This window comes from Scyliorhinus canicula, chromosome 18 (genome assembly GCF_902713615.1).
Source record: "Scyliorhinus canicula chromosome 18, sScyCan1.1, whole genome shotgun sequence".
Classification (NCBI taxonomy): Eukaryota; Metazoa; Chordata; class Chondrichthyes; order Carcharhiniformes; family Scyliorhinidae; genus Scyliorhinus; species Scyliorhinus canicula.
Window position 1 is genome coordinate 112695925 of NC_052163.1, and position 10822 is coordinate 112706746.

The 10822-nt window shown below is 54.9% G+C and overlaps 1 protein-coding gene across 1 annotated transcript in view; it reads right to left on the reverse strand.

Moving 5' to 3' along the window:
• The window catches only part of LOC119953725 (MARVEL domain-containing protein 2-like), a 29323-nt gene extending 24210 nt beyond the window's left edge, over positions 1-5113 (reverse strand). The window contains exon 1 of the mRNA XM_038778273.1: positions 4928-5113. The gene's annotated coding sequence lies outside the window, so the exon portion shown is untranslated. The remainder of the gene's footprint in view (positions 1-4927) is intronic.
• Between the last annotated feature and the right edge of the window lie 5709 nt (positions 5114-10822).

Consider the following 10822-nt stretch of genomic DNA (forward strand, 5'->3'; position numbering starts at 1 on the left):
ACATGCACAGGCACACACTCGCACACTGGCACACACAGACACACGCACAGACACATGCACAGACGCGTGCGTAAACACACACACACACGCCCGAACACACAGACAGTCACACACACAGACACACACTCACAAACACAGATGAACACAAACATACACCCACACCCATGGACACACAAAGACACCTGTGGTGCAGTGGTTAGCACTGCTGCCTCACAGCAACAGGGACCTGGGTTCAATTTCACCCTTGGGTGTCTGTGTGGAGTTTGCACTTTCTCCCATGTCTGCGTGGGTTTCCTCTGGGTGCTCCGGTTTCCTCCCACAAGTCCGGAAAGATGTACAGGTTATGTGGATTGGCCATGATCAATGCGTGGGGTTATGATGATCGGAGTGCTCTTTCGGAGGGTTGGTGTACACTCGATGGGCCAAATGGCCTTCTTCTGCACTGGAGGGATTCCATGGATACACACGCACAAACATACAGACATACATACACATGCACAGACACAAACACACAAGGCATACATACACAGACATACACATACAGACACTTTCTCCGTGTTACTACCCAGGGCCTGAGAACAGTACATTAGTTTGATGGGTCACAGTCTGGGACCATATAGAGCAACCCACTGACTCTCAAATAATATTACCAAGACAGCGACAGAGCAACATTTTTGAGTTTCAAATAATGGCACAGAGGAGCAGACACACGTGTGCCTCGATGGTGAGGGAGCAGACACACGTGTGCCTCGATGGTGAGGGAGCAGACACACGTGTGCCTTGATGGTGAGGGGGAGACACATGTGTGTCTCGATGGTGAGGGAGCAGACACACGTGTGCCTCGATGGTGAGGGAGCAGACACACGTGTGCCTCGATGGTGAGGGAGCAGGCACACGTGTGTCTCGATGGTGAGGGAGCAGACACACGTGTGCCTCGATGGGGAGGGAGCAGACACACGTGTGCCTTGATGGTAAGGGGGAGACACATGTGTGTCTCGATGGTGAGGGAGCAGACACACGTGTGCCTCGATGGTGAGGGAGCAGACACACGTGTGCCTCGATGGTGAGGGAGCAGACACACGTGTGCCTCGATGGTGAGGGAGCAGGCACACGTGTGTCTCGATGGTGAGGGAGCAGGCACACGTGTGTCTCGATGGTGAGGGAGCAGGCACACGTGTGCCTCGATGGTGAGGGAGCAGACACACGTGTGTCTCGATGGTGAGGGAGCAGACACACGTGTGTCTCGATGGTGAGGGAGCAGACACACGTGTGTCTCGATGGTGAGGGAGCAGACACACGGGTGCTTCGATGATGGGACACACGGGTGTAGCTCAGTTATGATCAATTAGGGATTGGCAATAAATGCTGCCTCGTCAATGATGCCCTGGATACCTGTGAATTAATTTTTTGAAAAGTAGAAGTAAACAGAAAATCCATTCCTGATATTCCTCTTTGAATGGCATTGAGGGAATGTTTCATTTAAGCCTTAACAACCCAGGGCCAGATGGCACCTGGCACTTTCAACCATGCATCACCACCCCAGTTATTGTTTCCAATTCTGCTTGGACGCATTCCTGGAGACTTCAGCACCTGATCCTCTGGTTCAGCTGCCCAGTCAAACAATGAACATAGAACAGTACAGCACAGAACAGGCCCGTCGGCCCTCAATGTTGTGCCGAGCCATGATCACCCTACTCAAACCCACGTATCCACCCTATACCCGTAACCCAACAACCCCCCCCCCTTTAACCTTACTTTTATTAGGACACTACGGGCAATTTAGCATGGCCAATCCACCTAACCCGCACATCTTTGGACTGTGGGAGGAAACCGGAGCACCCGGAGGAAACCCACGCACACAGGGGGAGGATGTGCAGACTCCACACAGACAGTGCCCCAGCCGGGTATCGAACCTGGGACCCTGGAGCTGTGAAGCATTTATGCTAACCACCATGCTACCCTGCTGCCCCAAATGGGCAAGTAAAAAAGCCCTTTTCATCCTGCGTCACTGCAGAGTTTGCTTTGCAGATCCTGGTCTCTCCAGGGCATTGCTGAAAGGTTGGCAACAGTTAGCTCCAATTAGAACATAGAACATAGAACAGTACAGCACAGAACAGGCCCTTCGGCCCTCGATGTTGTGCCGAGCAATGATCACCCTACTCAACCCACGTATCCACCCTATACCCGTAACCAACAACCCCCCCCCCCCCCCCCCCCCCCCCTAACCTTACTTTTAAGGACACTACGGGCAATTTAGCATGGCCAATCCACCTAACCCGCACATCTTTGGACTGTGGGAGGAAACCGGAGCACCCGGAGGAAACCCACGCACACACGGGGAGGACGTGCAGACTCCGCACAGACAGTGACCCAGCCGGGTACCGAACCTGGGACCCTGGACCTGTGAGGCATTTATGCTAACCACCATGCTACCGTGCTGCCCAATTCTGGACCAAACGGCCAGTCTGGACATGGACTGACACCGTGGCAGAGACCAATTAGAATCACTGACCAGGGATCTGGAATCGCTGCCAACACAAACCCATTGTTTTTGTTGGTTTCAGGAACGGCCAACCAGACCCCTCAAGACCCAACCCTTCCTCCAATGAAAAACTGGCCCAGTTTCACGGCTGGCACAGCCACAGTGGCCTGAATGGCCTCCTTCTGTGCTGTACATCTCCATGATCCTGTGTTCCAGCTTCAGTTCCTCCCCACCCATTCCAGGGTGGGTTCCTACCCCCAACCCCACAACTGGGCAGGGAGGAATTCACTGCTGGGCACATCCACACTCAACGACTTTGACAAAGGGAAACCCATTCCTGCAGAAACAGAGAGAGAGTGAAACAGAAACAGAGAGAGAGAGAAACAGAGAGAGAAACAGATAGAGAGAGATTGTGGGCTGGATTCTCCACAGACCCACGCCAAAATCGCATTCGGCGGGGCGGGGGGGGGAGAATCCACTTTCACGCCGAAATCGGGCCCGGCGCCGTTCCGGCAAATCTCCAGGCCCCAAGAATTAGCAAATTTGCTGGGTACTCCGTGCGGCTGGGGACCCATTGACAGAGTCCAGCCCAGCGGTCTTCCGCTCCCGAGTGGCCGAGTTTCCGACGGTGTGGAACTAACCACCTATTGCCGGGAAGCTGGCGTGGTGGCTGCAGACTCAGTCCACGGCCGTCCTGGTGGGGGGGGGGGGGGGGGGGGGGTCGGAGGGATCAGACACCGGGTTGGGGGGGCCTTGTAGGCCGAGGGTTAGATCCACATGATTAGGTGATCGGGCGCACGGCCGATCGAGGGGGTTTAATTTTTCTGTCTGCCTCCGCGGTCCAGGTCCCCCATGACGCGAAGCGCGGCCGCTGGAGACCGCCGCCTTGCGCATGCGCGGACTCCAAACCGGAGGTGTGGGGGCCTGTGTCCGCAGCTAAAGCTGCGTGAATTACTCCGGGTCCCTGCTAGCCCCCTGCAGGGCATTAAATTAGCTGATCTTTATTCCAGGAATCTTTGGAGTAAAACTCCAGCATTTTTACGCCGGCGTCAGAACATAGGGCGCGATTCTCCGCAAATGCGGCGAGTCGTAAAGGCTGCCGTGAAACTGGCCGTGTTTCACGGCAGCCTCCGCGCCCCCCTCCCGGGACCCAATTCTCCCCCCCGGGTGGGGCTAGCAGCGCGGCCCCGTGAAGCACGGCATCGCGGGCTTAGCGACCGTCGCTAAGCCCGCGCGGCAAGTGTCACGGCGGCTGACGCGCACAATGACATCAGCTGCGCATGCGCGGGTTGGACGGCTCCAACCTGCGCATGCGCGGATGACGTCATCACGCATATGCGTCAAACCCGCGCATGCGCGGGCTGTCATGCCCCTCAGCCACCCCGCGGACTGATCCTGCGGGGCAGCGGAGGAACAAATAGTGCGCACAATCGGTGCCATGGTTGTCCGGGACGGCACTTTGCGGCCGTTTTTACGAACGGTGAGATCAGGTGTGATTGCGTTCGTGAAAACGGCCGTAAAGGCCTGGGGACTCGGCCCATCGGCCTGGGGAGAATCGCTGTTCGCCATAAAAAACGGCGAGCAGCGATTCATGTCGTGGGGCGGCCGTGGGGGGGGGGGGGGGGGAGAGAGAATAGCGGGAGGGCGGGAAAAATGTCAGGAAGGCCCTCCCGCTATTCTCCGACCCGTCGTGGGCAGCGGAGAATCGCGCCCATAGTCTTATTCTGGGAGAATCCAGCCCAGAGAGAGAGAGAGACAGAAACAGAGAAAAACAGAGAGACAGAGATAGCGGGAGAAACAGAAACAGAGGAACAGAGACAGAGAAACAGTGAGAGAGAAATGGAGAGAGAACAGAGACAGAGAGAGAGAAACAGAGAGACTGAGAGAGAAACACAGAGAGAGAGACAAAGAGAAGAGAGAGACAAAGAGAAGACAGAGAGGAAGAAACAGAGAGGAGAAAGGAGAGAAAGAAAGAAAGAGCGTGACAGACAAAGAGACAGACAGAGAGAGAAACACAGAGAGAGAGACAAAGAGAAGACAGAGAGGGAGAAACAGAGAGGAGAAAGGAGAGAAAGAAAGAAAGAGTGTGACAGACAAAGAGACAGAGTGAGAGTGAGCAAGAGACAGAAACAGAGGGACAGAGAGAGAGAGAGACAGAAAGAGAGAAAAAGATAAAATTGAGAAAGCGTGACAGAGAGAGAGACAGAGTGAATGAGAGCGAGCAAGAGACTGAATCAAGAGAGTGAGAGAGAGCCAGAAACAGAGAGCTAGAATGAGAGAGAGAGACAGAAACTGAGAAGAGAGTGAGGACAGAGGACAGAGAAAGTCAGGGATTGCAAGTACCCAGATCCAGCCAGGCCACCTGATGATACATGGAAAGCCAAGGGAGAATGAGACCCAGCCCACCCGCTCCAGAGGGGCCCCGACGCGCAGCTAGTTACCCACCTTGGGGCTCAGTCCGGGAGCTCCCTGCAGCCCCGGGAAATCAGCCCTTGTCCCGGGTGAGAGTGAGTGCGGTGGCCGGGAACCGAGGAGAAACTCTGACACAAGGAATGGCGCAGGAAGATCAATAAACCCCAGTTAGATATTAACCAGGGCGAGACAGAATTGGTCATTAACCACAGAGCGAGAGAGCAACTGTCACAGACTGAAATCAAACAACTTTAAATAGGGGCAGAGAAAAGCATGTGAAACAGACAGGGGGGAAATGATACATTCACTGCAACACAAGAGCTGCATTTCTGTAGCGCCTTTAACCAACACGTTTGTCAGAAATGTCAGAAACACAGTTTAGGTCTGTGAATATTAATCAATTATTATTCAAATAGGGAGACAACGATCATTTTCAACATTTGCGAGCCTCAAGGTTGGAGATTTGAGACGTATTTCAGGGATGATTGAGCAATTAATCCAAGCTGGCGATCTGTACCTCACTGGGAGGTACTGATAGGGGGCTGCACTGTCGGAGGTGGAGCTTTCAAATGGTCCCTCAATCCCTCTCAGACAGACAATAGATTCCCAGCCCTGGACCTCTGCATCCACACACAGCACATCGCCACCCTCATCAATCTCAGGGAGGAAGATATTCTCCCTAATAGCTACATCACCCATTTCTCATGCGGGTGCAGACTGGAGGTTAATGCATTGGGAGTGCCGTGTGAATCACTTTTAAACAGATTTGGAGACCCTGACACTTCCAATTTTACGACTTTATTTCACCAGCTGTCCAATCCTATTACTTAAAATGCTTTTGGTGTTACAAGGAGCTGGCATACTGCTCTATTCAGGCACCACACCAGACCTGGTCTAATGGTCAGCCCCGTCTCTGAGTCACATGGTTGTGGGGTCAAATCCCACTCCAGGGATGTGAGCACAATATTCCAGGCAGATACTCCCAGAGTCAGTGCTGAGGGAGTGCTGCACTGTCAGAGGGTCAGTACTGAGGGAGTGCTCCACTGTCAGAGGGTCGGTACTGAGGGAGTGCTGCACTGTCAGAGGGTCAGTACTGAGGGAGTGCTGCACTGTCAGAGGGTCAGTACTGAGGGAGTGCCGCACTGTCAGAGGGTCAGTACTGAGGGAGTGCCGCACTGTCAGAGGGTCAGTACTGAGGGAGCGCCGCACTGTCAGAGGGTCAGCGCTGAGGGAGTGCTGCACTGTCAGAGGGTCAGTACTGAGGGAGTGCCGCACTGTCAGAGGGTCAGTACTGAGGGAGGGCTGCACTGTCAGAGGGTCAGTACTCAGAGATCGCTGCACTGTCAGAGGGTCAGTACTGAGGGAGTGCCGCACTGTCAGAGGGTCAGTACTGAGGGAGTGCTGCACTGTCAGAGGGTCAGTACTGAGGGAGTGTTGCACTGTCAGAGGGTCAGTACTGAGAGATCGCTGCACTGTCAGAGGTTCAGTACTGAGGGAGTGCCGCACTGTCAGAGGTTCAGTACTGAGGGAGTGCCGCACTGTCAGAGGGTCAGTACTGAGGGAGTGTTGCACTGTCAGAGGGTCAGTACTGAGGGAGTGCTGCACTGTCAGAGGGTCAGTACTGAGGGAGTGTTGCACTGTCAGAGGGTCAGTACTGAGGGAGTGTTGCACTGTCAGAGGGTCAGTACTGAGGGAGTGCTGCACTGTCAGAGGGTCAGTACTGAGGGAGTGCCGCACTGTCAGAGGGTCAGTACTGAGGGAGCGCCGCACTGTCAGAGGGTCAGTACTGAGGGAGCGCTGCACTGTCAGAGGGTCAGTACTGAGGGAGTGCTGCACTGTCAGAGGGTCAGTACTGAGGGAGTGCTGCACTGTCAGAGGGTCAGTACTGAGGGAGTGCTGCACTGTCAGAGGGTCAGTACTGAGGGAGTGCCGCACTGTCAGAGGGTCAGTACTGAGGGAGTGTTGCACTGTCAGAGGGTCAGTACTGAGGGAGTGTTGCACTGTCAGAGGGTCAGTACTGAGGGAGTGCTGCACTGTCAGAGAGTCAGTACTGAGGGAGTGCCGCACTGTCGGAGGGTCAGTACTGAGGGAGTGCTGCACTGTCAGAGGGTCAGTACTGAGGGAGTGCTGCACTGTCAGAGGGTCAGTACTGAGGGAGTGCTGCACTGTCAGAGGGTCAGTACTGAGGGAGTGCCGCACTGTCAGAGGGTCAGTACTGAGGGAGCGTTGCACTGTCAGAGAGTCGAAAGGGAAAATGCTGGAAAATCTCAGCAAGTCTGGCAGCATCTGTAGGGAGAGAAAAGAGCTAACGTTTCGAGTCCGATGACTCTTTGTCAAAGCTAGCAGACAGAGAGAGTGGGAAATATTTATACTGCAGAGTAGGAATGAAAGATGAGTCATAGCCACAGAAACCCAGGGAAACTTGGTGCTAATGGCCACAGAAACCAAGGGGAAGGAGTGTTAATGGCAGTCCCCAGATAGGACAAACAATGTGAGGGTCAGTGCTGAGTGAGTGCTGCACTGTCAGAGGGTCAGTACTGAGGGAGTGCTGCACTGCCAGAGGGTCAGTACTGAGGGAGTGCTGCACTGCCAGAGGGTCAGTACTGAGGGGGATGGGAGGTTGGTTTTGCTCAGTTGGCTGGCCAGCTGGTCTGTGATGGGGAGTGACACTGACAGTCTGGGTTCAATTCCCGTACCGGCTGAGGTTATTCATGAAGGCCCCGCCTTCTCAACCTTGCCCTTCGCCTGAGGTGTGGTGATCCTCAGGTTAAATCCTCACCAGGACAGCTCTTTCTCAAAGAGGAAAGCAGCCAATGGTGATCTGGGACTATGGCGACTTTCACTGAGGGACTGCTTCAGTGTCGGTGAGGCTATATTCAGATAAGTATTACATTAATTGTCTAATTCCATCATCTCCATGGAATATAAAGATCCCTTGACACTCTCTCAAAGAAGAGGAAAAAATGTTCGCCCGGTCCCAACATGTATCCCTAAACTAACATCAATAATCAGATTCTAGACTCATTGATCGCTTAGTGGGGTCTTGCTGTGTCCAGGTTGGTTATGTTTCCCACGTAACAACAGTGACGACACTTCAGAGAAATACTTCATTTCTCCACCCCATGGACCCCTCAGGGCCCTACGGATACTGTCAGAGAGGAGGAGGCATGGGTGGCCAACCCGGGGCCTGCCAATGAGGGGAAGGCAGCGGTCTCCATTTCATCTGAACTGCCCCCTCCTGCCAACGTCGTATCTCAAGGGCAGTGGGCAGAACAGGGTGGCACAGCGCCGTCAGTGACACCGGTCAGGGGCCCGGGGCCCTCCAGCTCCAGGCCTTCCAGAGGACGTCCACCAAGAACATGAAAGGTCAGAGGGCGTGGAAAGCAGCAGGCGGCCTCCACCCCTGGTGTGCATCCTGGGGACTCACCTAGACATGGCTGCAGACCATGAGGATCAAGAAGAGTGAGGGGCACTCAGTTGACAGGGGGTGGGGGGGGGGGGGGGCTTCACTATTGAAGCTGGGGGAATGGAAATCTGTCACAGTAAAATGTTTACTATTTAAACATGTCACACCTCACACATGTTGAAGCCTCTGTCACGTTAATCTTCACAGCGGGAATGCCCACAACCCCTGTTGCTCTCCGCTCCAATCATCCCCCGGGCACAGCGGCCCATGATCTCAAGCCCCCGACGCAGACCCCATTTGAGGATGGGTGTGAGCGCGCTGTCAGCAGACAGGAGTCAGACTTCAGCAGCAACTGAAGAACACTAGAGCTTTCCCCACAGCGAGTTAGCATCACTCTCCTGCCCTGTGTATTGACCAGCTGACGGTGCCAACACAGGCACATCTCCCTGGAGTTCCACTGACCCTTGGAGGGGGGGGGAATAGGATGGTCGGGAGGCGGCAGTGTGATAGGGGTGAGGGAGGCGGGAAATGGGGGGGGGGGGAGGGAAACGGGATGGGAATGGGGAAAAGGTATGGAAATTGGGGGGGAATGGGGGAGGGAAACGGGATGGGAATGGGGAAAAGGTATGGAAATTGGGGGGGAATGGGGAGGGGAACGGGGGAGGGAGGGTACTGGGGGGGGAGGGGAATGATGGGAGGGGTTGTTGAGCTGACGGACACAGCCTCGTCGTAGGGGAATCTAGAGACAATGAGGGCCTGTCTGGTCCTCCTGGCATGTTGTATCCTTGCCGCCACCTGTTCTCCATTCTCCGGCTCTTCCTCGGGCTCGTTCTCCAGCCCCTCCTGGATTGTCTCATCCTTCTCCTCAGACGAGGCCACACATGCCTCTGCCTCCTCCTGCTTCTCCTTCCCCAGCATGTCACTCCGCTGCTGTGCCAGGTTGTGGAGGGCAGAGCAGACAACAAAGAACGAGAGAGCCTCTGGGGGGTGTACCGCAAGGCACCGCCAGAGCGGTCAAGGTCAAAGAACGGGAGAGCCTCTGGGGGGTGTACCGCAAGGCACCGCCAGAGCGGTCAAGGTCAAAGAACGGGAGAGCCTCTGGGGAGTGTACTGCAAGGCACCGCCAGAGCGGTCAAGGTCAAAGAACGGGAGAGCCTCTGGGGGGTGTACTGCAAGGCACCGCCAGAGCGGTCAAGGCATTGAAACTACATTTTGAGCAGCGCAATGCACTGCTCACTGAGCACTGGTGGCAGCGTGGGCCTCATTGTATTGGGTCTCCGTCTCAGTCTCAGGCCTCCACACTAGGGTCATCAGCCATGACCTCAACAGGTAACCTACGTCCCCCCATGAGCTAACCCGTCATCCTGGGGCGATCCTCAAAGACTCTGGGATCTCCGAGTGCCCCAGGATGTAGCTGTCATGCACGCTCCCTGGGTAGTGGGCACACACTTGCATGATACAGAGGCAGTGGTCGCACATGATCTGAAGATTCAGGGAGTGGAACCCCTTCCTGTTAATAAGGGGCACTCCTTGATACCCTGGTACAGACCGGGCATCCTGGTGGGCCTGGTCCAGGTCGAAGGTGATGGAGTCAGATATCTGGGCAAACAGAGCATCTGTCACCTCCCGAATGCACCTGTGGGGGGATGACTGTGAAATGCCACCGGTCCTCGCTCGAGCTGTGGAATGACCCAATGGCTGAAATGGTTAGGGCTGCAGTGATATTCACATGCACCGTGAGCAGGGTCCTTCTCCCCCATGGGGTGTCATGTCCGTGAGGACATGGTACAGGTGCCACACTGTCTCTCTGTTGAGACGGAGTCTTCTGTGGCCTCTGCTGTCTGTCAGCTCATGGAATGGCCAACGACCCCTGTACGCTCTGGGCCCCTGAACGTGAGGTGCCGCCTCCAGCCTGTTTGCCTTTGCTTGCCTTCTATGGTGCCCTGCTCCCTGGGCTTCCACAAGCAATTCGAGGGCAACCTCTACAAGATCAACACCAGCAATCATTGTTATGTCTGGAAGGAATTGGAGAAGGAGAGCGATCAACAATCAGTGGGGGATCCCATCCCAAGGCCATCAAATCCCCCAAGCCTCCCCCGCTGTCCTGCCTTCTGCCAGAGTGCCATGCAGCCAGCCAGTTGTGCTGGCAAACCTCGCTCTGTACACTCAGCCCCGGCCACATCAGGAGCCCCTAGACCTCAGATCTCTGCCGGGAACATGTGCTGTGCTCAGCTGCCCCCTGCTCATCCAGACACTTACCCTTTGGACGCGAGATGGTCCTCAGTGGTGAAGCCCTGCTCTTTAGTGTTTGATGGTTGGCAGCAGCCTCTCTGGTGCCGTTGCTCCTAGAGTTCAGGCATCAAGGTTTGCTGGGCGTGCAGTGCACTAATCACCCTCTGAGGCATGTGTGCCCTCGAGGAGGCACTTGAGAGTTGAGAATATTTTGTTTATTAAACAATTAACAGTAACAAAGATTTGAAAATCGACATCGTAACGTTCCATTAATCACACCAGCCATTAAA